Source organism: Ornithodoros turicata, chromosome 7 (assembly GCF_037126465.1).
Source record: "Ornithodoros turicata isolate Travis chromosome 7, ASM3712646v1, whole genome shotgun sequence".
NCBI lineage: Eukaryota > Metazoa > Arthropoda > Arachnida > Ixodida > Argasidae > Ornithodoros > Ornithodoros turicata.
In genome coordinates, this window is record NC_088207.1 from 27,791,644 (window position 1) to 27,809,854 (window position 18,211).

General features: G+C 47.0%; 1 protein-coding gene across 3 annotated transcripts in view; it reads left to right on the forward strand.

Moving 5' to 3' along the window:
* Window positions 1–12,444: 12,444 nt before the first annotated feature.
* LOC135400741 (metabotropic glutamate receptor-like) overlaps window positions 12,445–18,211 on the forward strand; it is a 316,632-nt gene continuing 310,865 nt past the window's right edge. For all 3 annotated transcript variants that reach the window (XR_010424637.1, XR_010424638.1, XM_064632622.1), the window contains exon 1: window positions 12,445–12,532. The gene's annotated coding sequence lies outside the window, so the exon portion shown is untranslated. The remainder of the gene's footprint in view (window positions 12,533–18,211) is intronic.

Consider the following 18,211-nt stretch of genomic DNA (forward strand, 5'->3'; position numbering starts at 1 on the left):
GCATATACGCTCTCCAAGTAACCGCGCGTGCTGCGCATATCTCCTCTCCCGGTTACTCCACTCGGGAAGCCCCATTGGCTAAGGCGGCGCCCTCCCTCTTCCCTCTCACAGCCTCCTCTCATGCGCAGAGACGCACTTGCACAGCGTATGCTAAATACGAAATTATATCCTGCGGAGCACAGTTGTTTGTGAGACAAACAAGCAAACATCGAACGGTATGTTCATGGTTCTAGTTTCGGTTTGTTGGTGACGTAAGCATTAGCTACCGCACCCTGGCCGACTTCACACGAGAGTGCTGTCGCGATATAAACGTAATTGAGGACTACTAGGAGACGTATGGTAAAAGGTAATGAGCAAAGGTCTCCAATCGGAGGCTCGATTGCTTGGCGGGACGGAAACCGGAAGCTACTGCCAGTGACGTCACGGCTGCGAAAGCGCAGGCTATGAAATTCGATCATAAATAACTGGCTGCGAACTTAGAAATATTTTGAAAGGCGACTTTATAAGGGTCATAGGAAAGTATGTGACAGTATTTGTCTAACGTTTAAATGCATGGACCCGGACTGTCGCATAAAAGGTGCATGGAAGCGCGAGAAGAAAAACAAAAACAAAAATACTATCAGGAGGAGTAAACCAGGTAAATATGCATCGTATGTCCCTGTGTGGCTAAGGGCAATTTCCTTTGTGGCAGAAGAAGAAGAAGAAGAAGAAGTAAATCAGGGTTATAAGCCTCGAGATACATATTCGCACACAAAAAAATACTGGTGCAGCATGCAATCTAGGTGCGCGATAGAGCTTTCAATCTCGCGGGTCAGAAGCCGTGTATTCACACGAACGACATCCCCACGAAATATTCTACTGGAAGAAAAGGGAAAAGATGGGTCACGGGGCGGAACTGCAACCGCGTCTTATGTTGAGCGTTCGCACGGCACCGGAATATCGGAAGTCGCGTACTGCGCACTAGCTGGCGACACGATCGGCCCTGTCGTCTGCTTTACGCGATATCTTGTGGCTGAGCCGCAGGATATTCCCCATAGCTGGAAGAGCACGGAAAGACATAACGTTCAGCGCTCACGGTGCAGCGGGAAGCTATGACGTCTTGCGCATCTTCTGCTGGAGTATTCGCGATTCCAGCGAAGCCGTGGTCACCTGGCGGTGATTTCGACAAGCTGGGTGTGGAGGTCCGAGAGCGCGTCTGGACAGGGAAGCGGTACTGCGGTACACGTTTCTCTTGATTATGGACAGAATGCCGGCAACAAAGAATGTATCGAAATCGAAAAGATGAATGTTGCACTACTCGTTTCTTCTCAACCTGTTGGCAATATCCCACGTTTTCTTTTAATAGTTTCCTAATCACGAAGAACGGAACGGAAGTCCTATGTGTCGACCCATCCCAAGTTTTTTTTCTGATCTATACTCTGTCAACACGATTTCATCTTAATATTAACTTAGTAATACAGAACGAGGAACCGGCATTTCTTTGTATGCATGTATGCATTTTCAGACCTCAGGCAAAGAAAACAATATCACCTTACTAATGCGGTGTAGACAAGCATGCACTATGCATGGTCTCTGGGAGAGAAAGCTGTCTGGTGCCGTACACGTATCAACGAATGATTCGCAAATATAAAAATATCACATAAAGTTGTATGTGAATGTCAAAAGCAGTGCCGGAAACGAACACTTAACTTTGTCAGAGCATCTCTTGTAGCCCTCAGATGTTCGCCGCACAGCATATGGCATGTTAAATAGTTGCACATGTACGGTGTTACAGATATACGCGTGTGTGCCAATGGTTTTCGAAATATGTATTGTTTACGTGTTCCTTAGACATACATTCACAGAGTTCTGCAAACATCAGGGTCGAGCTAACGTCATATGAGCACGTTTTGTCATCACCACACCAAACAAAGAAGTGTTCACTTGATCTCTTGCAAATGCCCATGTGAACGTTAACTTGCGCATTAAATTTTTTTATGATTGCTTGTGTCTCAAAGTTCCGACAAAAAGTATCTAATTCCTAAAGACACTGCACTTCCAACGGAGCTGTCATTCCCTTGCAACACTCACATGTAAATACTACGGGATTATTGGAGGTATTGCCTGCAGACTACTAATCCACCTTCCAAAACACATGCTACGTCACTCTTATTAGCAACTAATCCCCGATTCTAAAATGCCTCCTTTGTTCGCTCGACTTCCGACGTATGTAAACAAACTCCGACGACGGAAACATTTGGCCTTCTTCTCTGAGTTGAACTGCACGGTATGAGATGACCAGCAGACAAAATTAATTCCGTTTTCATTAAACATGTCAATTTGTAGGTATTAAAACCTGAAACAGATGAACATAATTTGGCCGACACCGCATTCCCTACGCTCGCAGCGGGCTAGCTTTGCTCGGGAGACCTCCATTCGTCCGCCATCTTGGAAGTTCGGGGCGCCACCTGTAGTTCATTGGAATCGCAAATTCTGGGGAATATCAATCGTGTGTGTTTAGTGAACCACATGTTAATAGAGCAACTGTCTTTATTGATGCTCTTCGTCCGAGCGGAAGGCGGAACGCACAGCGCGAATGTAGAAAGCGCTCCTCACGTTCGCCAGCAATGCGTAAACATAGTTCGTCGTCGTCGGTAGACGCTATATGTGAATACACGCAAAGGCCCCTTCGATCTGATGACTACCTGTGACGTCACGTCATCTGTCCAATAGTGTGGCGCGCGCCTCCTTTTTTTTTATTTTCTTTCATCCAGTTATATTTGGCGCCGCCCGTTCAGCGTCTGACGCAGAGCAGTCGACCAGTCGCTTCACTCCGCCGCTGTAGCAGGCGATTCTCGGCAGCCAATGAGAGCACTCGGATAATCTGACGTCACAATGCGCTAGAGGGGTCCTGGGTGATTTCGACGCGGCTGCGCGCATTCTTGTAAACTTATTTTCTCAGAAAATGCGCGATTCCCAAAGGAAATGTTTTGCGTGACTGTTACTGAGGGTAGTATGCTCATATCACCCAGTAAAAAAAAGAAACGAAAAAGAAAGAAGAAGAAAGAAACAAAAAAAAATAACATACAAGTATACATTCTAGGTTCCTTCGATGCTCCTTCCATTCTCGACGCAAGCCAGGTGTATTCCATGTTTTTGGCAAATCATCAATTACGTTTCTTGTTACATCATGCAAGCTTATGCGACACTACGTTACGCCTTTACCCGCACTATCAAATAAACCTTCCGACACCAAACTTTATTCGACTAGGTGTACGCCCATTTTTTATCTAGAGCACGTAATATATTTTGCTTAGCCGAGAAAATAATCCATGGCACCTTTCTGCTATCGCAGATTGCCGATATCGCAGGTACCGGAAGTAGCTTGCGGCAAGTTGAGGTGGCAGAAAATATAGATATGTCCGTTGTGATAGACGCAGGTTATTATCCGCACCCGAGGGAGTTCAGCGTTGCACATGTGACGAAGACGGATCGTCTGGTGGCAGCTATAAGGTCTATAACTTATCACGCATCAGCCACCTCCACCTCCGCCTTCGTCCTTCGAAACGTGTGTGTGTGTGTGTGTAAGGAAGCAGAGAAGCCGGTGAGAAGGAGTGGTCTTCTTGATATCGTGTTCATCATTGTAGCGTTTGTACGATGTTGTTAGGTTCTGTTGTGCTACGTTCCCAAACGAAGGAGTTTCACAGCGAAAGCTGGAAAGCGACGCGAGGACTCGCGAAGACTCGCTACCTTTGGCTATCGCTTAGCGATACCGTGTCCAGCGCCTGTGTTCCCAAATATGTATTCGCGAGAAACGCTGGAGCAGAAGACTGTATTCATCATGTCGTTCAAAACGCGTGTAGCTCCTCAAACTTATCTCACGAACTAATACGATTCGAGATATTTTAAGATTTGCGCACAAAACGAGACAGACGCAAGCGTGATTATGAAGGAAGAATTGTTTTTGTTGCATCTACCAGCGCACCAATTTGTGCACTGATTCCTGTTTTCTGCTATGAAAGCTTTAATACCCTTTGTGTCCTCTGCACTGCCCTTGTAACCCCCTTCACACCACATGCGCCTACACTACTGTATTGCTTACGTTTTTCATAGGTTTATCCAAGTTTCCTAACGTTTTATCACCGGTTCTGCACTCACAGGGCATCGGCCAGTTCTGTGATTGCTTGCTGCGATATTGGGTCCCCTAGTGGATTCTGGAGTGGATTTATAAACACATTTACACGCAGTTGTTTGTTTTAAATAGCCCTACGCATGGAAAATAGCCTTAGGAAGGAAGTAAGCAAAGAAATATAATCTAAAAAAAAACAGGAAACAGTCTTGGACAAAATAGGCTTAATTCTTAATCTGCGCCCTCTTAATATTTTCGCTCTCGCTTCCAAGATGGTGGACTTCATAAAAAAAAGAGAACGAAAACATACGCGGATGCTGGAGCATGGATAATTTGACTTTACTATCTCGAGAACAAAATAGCCTTAATTTTTGTTCTTGATATAGTAAAGTCAAAATTATCCATGTTCCAGCGTGCACGTATGTCTCCGTTCTCTTTTGTTTATAAAGTTCGCCATCTTGGAAGCGAGAGCGAAAATATCAAGAGGACCCAGGTACAAGCGAGACGTTGATTTCACGCTCTCCCTGGGTGGCTCGCGAGTTTGGGAATATACTCGAGCGAGAAGAGAGAGCCGGAAGAGAGATATTCTCACGCTCTCGCGTGTCAAAAGCGCTCGTTTGGGAACTTAGCATTATAGGATCGTATTTGGTGTGAGCGCAGACGAAGTTTACCTCTATATGGTTACACGTAATTGGGAAAGGGAACTAGGGAAGTATGTCATAGTTCCCGAATACGCGTGTTACAGTTCTGCCATACGAACTACATCTCGAGTCTTTAGAATCCTGACTACCAGCGGCATGGCCGAGTGGCTGAAATCATTCACTCGTCGATGGTAGACAAGGCCGTGTTGAAGACTGGGAGGTGGTGGGTTCGAATCACACTACCGGCTGTGCTGCCTGAGGTTTTCCGGCGCACTTTCCAGGCTTTTCGGCACAGTTCCCCCTGACGTCGGCCCAGGACACATATTAACCCCTCCTGCTCCCCGCTCTTTCCTGCTGTCCTCTCTCCATCTGTCCACATCTGTACGCCGCTCATAGCCACAGTCGCTTCGTGGCGCTAACACGGAATACAAAAAGAATGATGCCAAATATATGCCAGTGCAATCAATGCGTCACCCATTGTATATCTGCCAAAAGAATGATTTTTTCTCTCTCTCTCTGTGGCGCAGAAGTGTCATAAAATTAATTCCTGTAGTTTTAAGAAGTATGACGTCACAACGTGCGAAATATGCCACCAGTCTGGCAATGTTGCTTCTCCAAATTTCACTTTCCGTCTCCTCACGAGAATTTCTGGAGGTCTTTCGACGTGGGGCGGTGAACGGAGAACAGGAAGGTGCGTGCGCAGTTGCTGGGAGCTAGACTCTGGCGCGGCGTGGGCGACCACTAATGGCACTGCAGTCGCGAGCTCTATGACGTCACGGAGGGGATCAGTGACGCAGGCTGTTGGGCTGTAGTGGCTGTAGCTGTCTGAATATGGCGGTTTATAGCTCAGTTCCGCAGTGCGATACCTACGCAGGGGAGAAAGAAGTGAGTTGTCACTCCTATCCAACAGACAAAAAGTTTCGGAAGGCAAGGCTAGTTAAACTAAAAATGCGGAACATAATTTCAAAGACGTTTCGTGTCTGTAGCAAGCATTTTAACGAAGACTACTTCGAGTATCCCGTCGGTAGCAAAATGTTCGGTGAATGTTTCGTAATTGAATGTCGTTTTGAGTAATGTAACTTTAGCTTGTATCATTGTGTCTCAAAAGTGGCACATTTGCAATAATTGGCAGGATGGGTGACGCATTGGCCGGTCCCAGGTGCCGTTCCCCAAAAAGGATCTGCCTGTGCGTCCCGTCGATGGTAAACGTCCACAACCACTGCCTCGAATGACACGACAAAGGACAGGTGAGCTCCTTATGATCATGGGCTGTGCGTTATGTAAAGCATCAATAATGTGTCAATGTCAATTTCTACTTTTTTTATACTTGTAGATCTGAAGGAGGAACTTGAAAGTCTAAAAGTAGCACGGGAGTCATTTTTAATTTTTCTGTTTTCTCCCTATAAAACAGTTAAGTAGGCCAGAGATGCACTATGCGAAGTAATTCACACCACAGAGTCATAATTATCGCAGAAATTGAATTTAACGTACGCCGCAAAAAGCGACCGTGCGCAACGGCGGTGGAGAGCAGTGTTCTCCTTCTTCTTCATCTAACTGGATGGTGTCTGGAGCTATGTGGTAGGTGGAACCTCGCAGTGACGCTACAGGGTATACGCTAGCTGATTGGTCTAGAGAAATATTGTCTGCTACTCCGCTGTCGTCTGCTACTCAGCTGTTCTGGGTTCTGAAAAAGCATTGCTCCTGGCTCGGTCATGATCCCGCCGCTCCTTCTATCCTCAATTGTCCGGGAGAACAGGCAAAACTGGTTTACGGCGGCAAAGGGACAAGACGCTGACCGGCACCGACCAGCGAACCAGAACGAGTTCTCCTTATAACGTCATCGGTGACATGGCATCATACCTTCTCCTCCTCGTTATACCCGGAGTGGCGAGTTAAGCGTGAACGCCTGGAGCCATGTTTATGCGACTTTTTTCTGGGAAACAAATTGCACACATCAAAACCTTTCGCTCTATTCGGTAAAATGACACACACACTTTCATCAGACGTCTTAATATGAATTTTTTATTAACGACCCTCTGTACTCCTTTAAGCAAGACGTGGGCGTTCGAGTCAACACTGTTACTGCTGTTAGAAAGCAGCTGATAGGCATATCTACAGCACGGAATGAAGAAGCATTGTTGGCTACCACTTGGATAGCACACTTCCAAGTGTTCTACAACATCTGTGACCTCGTCACAGATGTTTGAGTTTAACAGTGTGGACACAGGTGTGGTGTCACAACACGGAGCACATATGAAGGGATAACATTACCTGGTGCTTCTCGGAAAGATAGAAATATAAATGAGGAGTCAGCCGTCGGTGCTGTACGAAGCACTTCAAATCCGCGTAAGCGGTCCAGGGAGGCAAACTGGAGCCGGTCCTTCATATACTGGACAGGGGCCCCTTGATAACGCGGTTCGCCCCCGTGTGAGCCGTGTCCTTGAACGCGCGGCCGATAACAAGGTTGCCGGGGCAGTACCGCTTGCGGTGCTGTTCCGGGAAGATCTTTTCTTAGATCCAAAGTACCGTGGGGTCACTCAGGACTCCGCCGTTGTACCCTAAAGGTCATTTGTGAGAGCAACGCGCGGCACAGCCGTTGTCGCATTTTGGTATAGTTGCAGGTGCAGTGTTCAATCTGCCACGATAACATGTGAACTACTAGCCGTGAAATGTGGTTTTCCGCTTCCAAATATAGTATTCTTGACGAGCCATGCTGAGATACGTTGAAATATCTGTCGCCAAATTTTTGTGCATTTAGTGAACCCAAATCGAAACTACAACATCTCATGTTCATGAAGAACAACGCCTATTTAAAGGAGTTCTGCACAGCCCGAGAAAGACTGCTACTGTTGCATGCATCCGACAAAGTCCTCGAAGGAGAACGACTCTGCAAAGTTTCGTCGCATTTAGTAGACGCAAACATATTTTAAAACCATTCCCAATTATGTAAAAACTCGCTGGCTCTCCGCTGTATGCAACCTGTTCTGCGGCGTACGGAACGAACGACCCAAAGGAACGACCCGAACGAACGGAAGCTGCCGATTCTCGGTCTTCGCGTCTTCGCATTCGGCCACATCCAGCTATTTGACTCCGCTGCGACTGCGCTTGCGCGGCATTTTCCTGTCTTTGGCCTTGCAGTCCGGCTGACTCCGGCTACCCTGATTCGGAAGGGCGCGCCACGACCGACTACTATACTAGAGACCTGGACATGCGAAAAGCTCGCAGCACCGGGCTAGTAGTTCTGGCAATCGCCGCTTCGCTATGAAATTTGGCGCTAGCTTGCACTATTCGTTACCACGTGATTTGCCGAAACCGCGGCAATGTACGTTGGTCTGCATTGACAACGACCAAGAGGTACGGAAGAAGATAGCGCCAACACCACCTAGATACAGAAAGCCTGCGCGCTCGTCGACGTGACGTAACAATTAAGCCAATCAGGATCGTGTTTTCAACGGCCGTAACCAATCACGAACGTGCTTTAAGCGGTCGTGGCGATGGAGAAGAACCACCGTCGTCTGCGAGTTATGATTGAACGTCCCAGCGTACTAAATGGGAAAACTTGGAAGTAAAGCACAAAACTGTCTCAATCTTTCTCAAGACTGATTTTCTGGAAAGCGTCTTGCACTTTTTGTCGAAATATTTAGGACTGCAGGTTCCAGGTGAGCTGCAATCACTTGCGGGTTCTCGAATTCGCAGAACGGTGAATTGTAGTAGCAGACGAATTCTGACTTTATATGTCCACGTAGCGAAGGAGGGAGAGGAGGCAATGCGCAGGCTTTCTCTATCTAGGCGGCGTTGGTAGCGCGCGCTTAGCAACAGCGTGTGTAGCCCTGTGTAGCAGACGAACCACGGTGGCAATGTTGATAATAGGGTACATGTCATTTCCTCCCTACCATAATGCTTTCTGCGCTTATAGCGGCCACTAGCGTAACTAACCCATGACCCTGCTCTCCCGTAGGCGTCCCATATGTCCAGGTCTGTGGTATAGAGTAGGTCGAGGGGCGCACGCCATGCGACTGACACCAAGGGATGACGTCATGATCCACACGAAAATGGCGCTTCTTTTTCATCGGAGAAACCGAAACCGAAAGGTTAAACGCAGTTAATTCGCAGTGTTGCGTAACAACCACAGAAACAAATGGAGACAGCCTATGAACGTTGAGTTTACGCAAACATTGTAGCGCCAACATTCGAAAAGTTTGAGTCCCACTTTGCAGAACTCCTTTAACGTCGGGGGATCACGTGCTTTGGTGCGATGCAGTTGATTGGAGTAGGCACTGACGCGCTGACCAGATAAACCGCTTTGCGGGCCAAGTAAGCCGCCGTAGGGGAAAGTCGTGTCTTTGCTGCGCTCCTGATTAGTATGGTTTCGGTTGCGGCTCACCTAGCGTAGCCAAATTTAGCGAAGATACATCAAAGTACACGCCAGTTTCGAGATTTAAAATCGTGTGGCTATAAATAATAACCAGTCCAACCCTGCTATGTCATGTTTACATTCCGAAAATCTCTAATCAAAAGTTAATTAACGGAATTTAGGTAATACGTAATCTAGCAGCAACATACTCTCTTCAACAGAATGTCCGCCTGGCCGTCTGATCTGCCTGCATAAACTGCATCTGTGCCGCTCTGATAGTTTCTTTTTTTGTGTTTGTATGTGTGTGTGTACAAGATGTGTATAGATTTTTTTTTTTGAGAACTGAATAGGCTGACTAACCTTACGCATAAATCAACTAGTGATGCAAAAATATCAAAGTTTTCAATATCGTTAAATATTGTAAACAATAGTCGATAAAAGCGATTAAAATATCGATATTTATATCGTCAAATTATCGATATATATGTCGATATTTTATCGACATATGGGTATTTATAAAAGAAATATGGATATATCGATGTTTGAAAAACCGGCACGCCATTACTTGAACAACTGCAAAAAGTTGTCCTTGTTTTAATATAGAGTTTTAGTACATTGTACGCTATCGTCTTTGCGTACGTAAGGGATAGCGTGGTGGTTCTGCGCAATGCGCCAAGCTCTCTTTATGTTCAGCGCCTGCGCAGACACAGCAACGCTATCCCTTACGTGCGCAAAGGCGACAACGGACTATACAGGGTGTTTGCTCTAACGTGCCCAGAAATTTTATTTAAAGCGAGCGATAAAAGAGAAAAGAGCGCAACTTTTCAGCTACTTGACTAAGAAACAGGTGCTACTAGTGAAGCAGTACTTTGTTTCTTACGCAAGTAGCAGAAAAGTACCACTTGCTTTTCTTTTATCGCTCGCTTTAAATATAATTTCTGGACACGTTAGAGCAAACACACAGTAAATTTATTTACACCCCTATGAGTGTAAAATGAGTGTTAGATAACTCACGCCCTTATGGGTGTAAATGCTACACCCCAATGATGGGTGTAACAGGGGCGTCACATATTACACCCAAAAGAAGGGTGTTTATTGGGTGTATTGACCCCAAAAATGGCAGGTTCTGAAAAAAAAGACTTGCTCTGTATTTTTTTGTTTTTTATTTATTTTCGTGTTAGCGACGTGAAGCAACTGTGGCTATGAACGGCGTACAGACGTGGACAGATGGAGAGAGGACAGCAGGGAGGAGTGGGGGGGTTAGTGTGCGTCCTGGGCCGATTTCAGGGGAACTGCGCAGATATTCGTCGGGAAAGTCTTCGGAAAACCCAGGGAAAACCGCAGGCAACACAGCCGGTGAGAGGATTCGGACCCGTGTTACCGACGGGAGCTTAGAGCTTAGCTATGTGCTTCCGCTTCAACCTCTTATGGAAGCTTGAGTTAGCATTCATTATGTCACATGTACGCTCTTCCCGCATTAATACTGCTTAAATGTACTAATACGTATACATATATAAGTATATTACATATATATGCGAAGGAAAAGGTAGAATGGATCCGAGATTACAAACAGAAAATACAAGGGGGGTTTATTAAAGATTAAGGGGGCAAGTCGACACTGCAACAGCAGCCCGCCTTCGCCATTTGCAAGCCCTGTTGAAGGCTGCTGCTGTGGAAACGTCGACTTCCCCCATAATTTGTAATAAACTTCCATTGTTCTTTTCGTATATTAATTTCACAATCACCCACAATAGTTAGACCTTTACTTACATACATATATGTATTTTAATTTCGTGGTCACTCGCACCAGTTAAGCTTTCAGCCAGGGGTGAAGCCCCTGTCACCTATTTTCAAGCTTAGTCCTGTTGAAGGCAGCGCTGACTGCCGAAACGTCGACCCCTAACTGTAACTACAGTTGCCATACATTTGGCAACACGACTGTAAAAAAATTGAATGGGAATTACTAGAAATAGATTTAATGTAATAAAAGTAGCAATTGTCTTTAATCCTTACACGGCTTCCCAAGTCTCTCTTTTAGTTTACTTGTAGTCTATCTTTTTCGCGTCCATCTCTACTAGAAAACTACGTGAGCTATGAGTATTGTGCGGCATACACCCGTTTTGCACTGATATGAGTGTTCCAAAATTTAGCATTCATGTGTAACGTAAGTGTGATCGGGGTGTATTGGTACATTACACCCCTTTTACACCAACACGGGTGCTTAGTGGAGCGTAGTATAAGTGTAATTCGGGTTTGTCACCATAGTACACCCTTTTCACACCGGGAAGGGCGTAAAAAAAATTACTGTGCACCCTGTATACTAAAACTCACTATTATCTCCCATGCGTATTGCCGCTGAGGAACGTGAGGATGTCGCTCTCTTCGGCTTCGCACCAGCTCCTTCTTCGTTCCTCGAGGAATGGATGTTTGCGAATACGGAGCCACGCCATCAACACAATATCCTCCGTTTCGACCGCCGTTTACGTTGCGCGCTTGGTGAACTCGTTCTGCACATTCCAATGCATCCACTTGAAATGCAGCCCCACGAAGTTTTAGAAGCTAACGAAGTTTTCCCCTAACGTGCATCACATCTTTACAGGAAATATCGGCATCGTGTTGCAAAACCAAATCAGTAGAGAGAGAGGGGGGAAAATCCGTCAAATTTGGTTAATAAACACGTTGACCCGCTCCTTTCATATTCCGTCCGCGCGCAGAAGCCTCAGATTTATTGATATTTCTGTCAGCATGCATGTCGCTGTTCATATCGATGTGAATATCGATATTTTAAAATTATCGATGATATCGCAGGCATAAAATATCCATTATATTGCTAAGAATATAGATATCGCTCCATCCCTAAAATCAACTCCAAATTATTTTTTATGCACGCTTCACACCACATAGACCGAAAAAAGAAAAAGAAACATTTCACCAACTATACTACCGTGTCTTCCGTTTCACCCTCCTCCCTCCCTTGCCTCCATTTTTTTTTTCGTTGTTCTAATAAATAGTATATGCCCCCCCCCCCCCCGCCCGTTTCAGTCGGAACGAAAACAATAGCCTGCGAACGCTACCCGCAAACCCTGCCGTGCAAGTGGCAAACATGGACCAATTTAAATGCAAATCCTTCCCAGGCGTGAAGAAACGTAGTTAAAACGATGGGAAAGGGAGACATTCTCGGAGAGGGGGCAGCTTCCGCGAACCTCCTCATTTGCGACTCTTCTTCTTCATTCCTGGTGACGAAGAAGCCAAATTTTTATTGAGCGGATGCCGACGACAGCCGCCAGGGGAGCGTGCGACGCTACCGTCGACAGCCTGTATGGGACTCCAGCCGTTCGACGCCGCGCTTCAGTGCGGCCTGTTGTCGTTCTGTAGGCAACGTGTTTGTTCATCCGTTCACTCCTGGTTACTACTCCCAATGTGACACAGGTGAGTGCAACAACGCCGCATGCTCGACATTAAAAATTCATGCTGTTCGCAGGCCGTCGGCGTGACAAATGGAACCGTATTTCCGATAAACGCGAAAAGACTTGGCGTCCCGCGACAAGTGAGCGCCGGCGCGCGCCACACGTTGCAGGCAGTCGGCAAAGTTCTTGTGTTGGTGTCGCTCGTGCCAAACAAGTGACGCGTGTAGGAAGTGTGTACGGCGAGCCCCGGTGACTGATAACAATGCGTAGGTCACATGGCTCCGCGCGACGGGCCGTCTCCGCACCCTCTTTATGCACGGTATAGCATTTGGACGGCTGTCGTCTGCTTCGCTTTCCAAGTCCGTCACGGTTGGCTTACGAGGAGTTGGCAGCCGCAGCGTCTTTTTTTGCGCTTCGGGCGCGAGCGTGAGCTGAAATGAAAGTACGCGTGAAAATACAGCCACCGTGGAAGAGACAGAACGGTTCCGGGTAAACAGTTCCACACTTGTACGCTATGTGTTTTGTGGCACGAGAAACTGCAGTATAACCTTGGTAGTCTTCATCTTGCTGCGGCAAGGGCTTGGAAATATTCTCAGAGGTGCTGTTCTGACGATTTCAATATTTTATTCCGTCCGGACGTACAATTCCAATGTCAGTCTCTCGTTACAACGCATTTATGCTCTTTCCAAGTTGAATTCGCGTGCTGCACATTGTAATAGTCATGCAGCATATGCAGAAACCTAACAGAAAAAGAAGAGAAAAAGAAAGAAAGAAAGAAGAATAAGGAGGGAAGAAGAACGAGGCAACTACAGCTGTGTCTGACCAACGAACGACTGTGCGTGTACGCCTCTTTGATGTCGATAAGCCGATTATTCACGCCGATAAGCCAACATGGTGCAACGGGACATACACGTATAGGAAACGTTCGGGCCAATGTTCTCTCATTGAAATTTGGAATGTTCATGTTGTAATACAAGTAAGGAACATCGGGAGGTCTCTGTGCAAAAAACAAGAGGCTCTTACTTGGCTTGTACACGGCAGTGTTATCTTTCTCTTCGATGTTGTAGTGCGTAGTAACACAAATCGAGTGCACTCTGAGTGACGTTTATAGACGACAGTGAAAGTCTAATAATGCAGTTTCAACGACTCGTTTGGGGTCACCAACCACTTGCATTGCCTCCATACATTGTTTGCTGCCGCTATTTGTACCTGTTACTAGCAAACCTGTGCGACCTCGACTACACAGAGTTTCTTATGACGACATCCTGCCATTCCGAAACAATCTTTCTAGGGACATTTCTGTATCTGCAAATTGTTTTTACGATATCGTACACTGCTCGAAATCTGCACGCAGGGTTGTGAAGCTGGAAAGGAACCAGTCGCGTCAAATAATACAAAACTAATATAATTCCGAGCGTACTTTCATTGCGTGTTCAAGAACAAATGCTGGCAACGAAGTGATCAGAAAGAGCTGCACCTAATATCCCCATTTTTTTTCTTTCAATCATCATCATCATCATCATCATCAGCTGCACATAATACTGACGAGACCATTCTGATAATATGATTGCCACCAGCGCCGGACCGTTTGCTGTTTTCAGCGTTACATCAGCACCAGCAAAAACTGTGTTTGCAGACTAGATGCAGACGTTATAATCCGGAATGATTCGCGTAGGCTACGGTCACCACATGGATAAAGAAGCGACTGTAACGTAGAATATGTGGTGGTAAGGACACAAAAAAAAAGGAATGCCAAGTGATTTCTTTCTTTGGGTGTCCGGTGTGGTGAGGATGAACACCGGTTCATGCACAATACATCAACGTCACTGTTTTGATCTTGTACGCACATATTACGTACGTCGCTATGACACGGTGGAGACGCGTATTTCCTTCTATTACAGTCGTTTTACCTGTCCGTTCTGGCGCATATTATTGCACAGTCCACGATGAAGTTGGCTTGCGACCCAAAGCATCCTCGATGCCCTTAGAGAATACTTCCCCCTTCTAGCACCTCTATTCATCAAGGTGCACGCGTCCCGATTTGCATTGCAGAGCTCAACGAAGAAACAGGAGAGGGCGGGCTTCACAAATGTCCTTTTGTGGACGGTCTGATTAATCTGAATGACAAGCCTGCGCAACATCTGATACGATACGTATCCTATGAGTTTCCACCGCCGTGGAGTTCCACCCATATAGAGATCTACATGACATAGTAGAGGCTTCACGGCACGTTGCATGCATAAATTACAAGACGGTTTGAATGAGACACAGAGGGCAAACGTGTCCGGGGATAACTGCTGAACGAGCGTATTTGCGCTAACCCCATTTCCGAAAGTGATGCGAACTGTGTCCGGAAGCGACGGCAATTTCGTACGACTCTCGCGTCTCTCTGGAACTCGGTGACAACACCGTGGGATCCCGACGGAGAGGCTGAGGGCTTACTTATGCAAATGCTTTAGTGCTTACGACGAAGTACAAACCGTCAAGCGCGCGGCGGCTGGGCCCGGCACTTAGCAGATCGTGTATTTTACGGACTTGCACGGCTGTCAGCGGAGTTATGCGTGCAAGTCTACTCAGAACATGGATCTCTAGTTAGGTGCCGCGTAAGGACGCTCTGGAGGAACGCGAGTGATGTTCACCGACCGCTTTGTATGTCAAAGTAGAAGTCCAGTCGCACGAACCGGCTCCCTCTAATATTTCAAACAAACTACAACAACATCAACAATAAGCTATGACCATGAGATGGGGTGTTTCACCGCGGTGGTGCGGTCCATTGCACGTGGAACATTATGTGAAGATGATGAAGGAATGATGAAAATACAAGAAAGAACTAAAGCGTCTGGAGAAATCCAGTGGACGACACCAAGTCCATGAACAGGTGAAGAACCCGACGATGGAGCACAGGATCTTCATAGGGGCCAATGAGTGCATCTATAAGGTGAGCGGCCTCTTGCTGATACGGGCAAACAAATTGCACTACAACTACAAGAATGCCAAATCCTGAACATGAACACACAACATGTCAAGGAATAATGTATCCCCTAGTCGTCGCCAAGCAATAGTCCAGAACTGCGGAAAGTTGCTAACGGGATGACTGAGAAGTGACGCACAGACAAAGATTGCAAGGAAGCGAGCGAGCTGGCGATGACGGACATCCATAATCAAAACCCTGAGAACGAGAGACTTGAGACTTGCGTCCGTGTCGTTTGTGTCCCTCAGTCTTAGGGTTTTGATTATATATGGATGTCCATCATACGTGCCCCTGGCATCTTTGAAGAGCACCGGTGACGTTTGCCAACGCCTGCCGAAATGGACTGCCCCAAGTTTTGTCTCCCAGCGGAGTACTCGGCGAATTCCAGCTCTAACTAAAGACTTCTGGTACACTTCTCGTGCGAGGACCATGGACTGCTACGCAGCATGCTCCCCGTGCTTGTTGATATTTAATCTTTACCGCGCCAAAAGAAGAAAATGACGCCTATCGCTGGGCGGGACAGGGGGCTGCCGCATTGACTAGGTGGTATATTCCACCTGGTATATTCCACCGTATTTGCGAAACACCATACAGCACCTCCACTCTATATGCCGTCGCTGCTGCGCAGAATTGACCCGAACCTGTCTTACCGAATCCCTCCGCGGATGTCCCGGCCGTTCGAAACTTTGCTTCACAGACTCCGACTCAATGTCCCATTGGCAGTTGTGCTCAAGGTATGCGCTCGATCAACCTTCGTTGTTGTGTTCAACCATGTGGTGCGCGTGAAGATTCGGAACATATTTTTCTGGAATGTGCGCGGTTTCGCACAGCCCGTTTGCAACTTGAGAGATCCCTGGCCCGTCTTGATAGCCGACCCTTTTCCGTCGTGAAAATGCTGGGCGAACGGCCTGCGATTCATCGTCAGGGTGCACAGCGCTCACTCATCACCTTCGTTAAGAGCATAGCAGAGCTCTCGTCTTTTTCGACGTTTTTTTTCTTCCTTTTTTTTTCCTACTAGATATGGAGTAGCTTGTCCCACGGTGAGCGGGCTCACATCTCAATTTTTGTTTCCTCCTACCATCATCATCATCTATATGCCATAAAATATGCTATAAAGTATGCTATAAATATGCTGTAGCAGCAGCGTCATAATCATCACCAGCACCGCCATCGGTTACGCGCAGCACTGCGCGTGACCCGAGCTTTCGTTTTCGGTTCATCGCCATTAACCGTCATTAAACCCATCAACCTCAGTAGAGCCTGGTCGCCTCATTTCTCGCTCTACAACTGGTGACCCGAACGTGATCCAACGTTCCACCATCATGAACGGCGACCAGCACTCCACCAGCTCTCCGCCTCCCGGCCGGCCACCGCCACTTCCACCGCTTGAGGCTTCTGTGGCACCGCTCCGCCTGCCGCCTTTCTCCATCTCCGACCCTCAGCTGTGGTTTGCGCAGGCGGAGGTTCTCTTCGACGGACGCCGCGTCACTTCTCAAGCCTCAAGGTTTGGCTATGCCATCGCAAACCTTCCTCCCGAAGCTGCGGCGGAAGTCCGTGACATAATCATCCACCCTCACCCCGAGTTACCCTACGACACCTTGCGGGACGAGTTAATTCGCCGTACATCTGCTTCGGAGGAGCGGCGATTGCAGCAGCTTCTGGATTTTGCTGGCCTTCCATCTCCAGGAGCAGTTGCCGCCCTGGCCCCACGCACCTCCCCTCCACCGGTGGACGTTGCAATCAATGCCATCAGCACGTCGCTCCAGCAACTCCAGACTACGGTGGCGGCCCTGGTGAACCGGGTGGACGCCATTGTTCACCACCATCATTCATTGTTGTCATCACCAGCACCGCCATCGGTTACGCGCAGCACTGCGCGTGACCCGAGCTTTCGTTTTCGGTTCATCGCCATTAACCGTCATTAAACCCATCAACCTCAGTAGAGCCTGGTCGCCTCATTTCTCGCTCTACAATGCTATAATATGCTATATAAAAATAAAATAAATATGCCACAGGCATGTTCAGCAGTCTCGCGGTTATATATAGGACAGAACGCCGCCATATCAGAGTGTCAGCGGCCAACACTAATGTGATGGTGCAGAACGCTTTACCAACCGCTTTGCCGCCTTACCGCTTTGCCATAACGTACCTCATGCTTTGTCCTATAGATGCTTACACCTTCTTTCGAGTTCGAGGCAATCTAAACCGATAATGTGCTACCAAATTGCTCGTGTGTGCGTTAATACGGCTTCTGTTATCGTTTTCAGGAATGATGGGGAAGCCAACCGTTAAGCAACGTTGCACAGCTATGCACTAGTAACGGTTACCTGGAATGTACCAAACCACTTATGATAGCCCCTAAAAAAGTTAATCGCATGAATTAGCTTGAGTCGGTGACAAAAGCGGGTTTCTTTGTTTTCCTTTTTTTTAACCCGTGAAATAATAAATCCACCTTGCGTTTGACCCTTCCTGTGTTTCTTCAAATAAACACATACATATTTCCTTTTCCCAAAGACACTCCAGGAAGACAAGTTAAATTTTTGGCACTGGTCCACTTTGTCCTTTGCGTGTCTCTGCACGTGACCGTCGCCGGGAATGCACTTTGAATTTTAGTTTTGTTGTTGGTCACATGGGAGCGTTTAACTAGTCGGGACATTTTAGAGACACTTTTAATGAATTTAAGACATTTATGTATGTCACACGCCGTCATTAAGCGTGAAACCTTGGCGT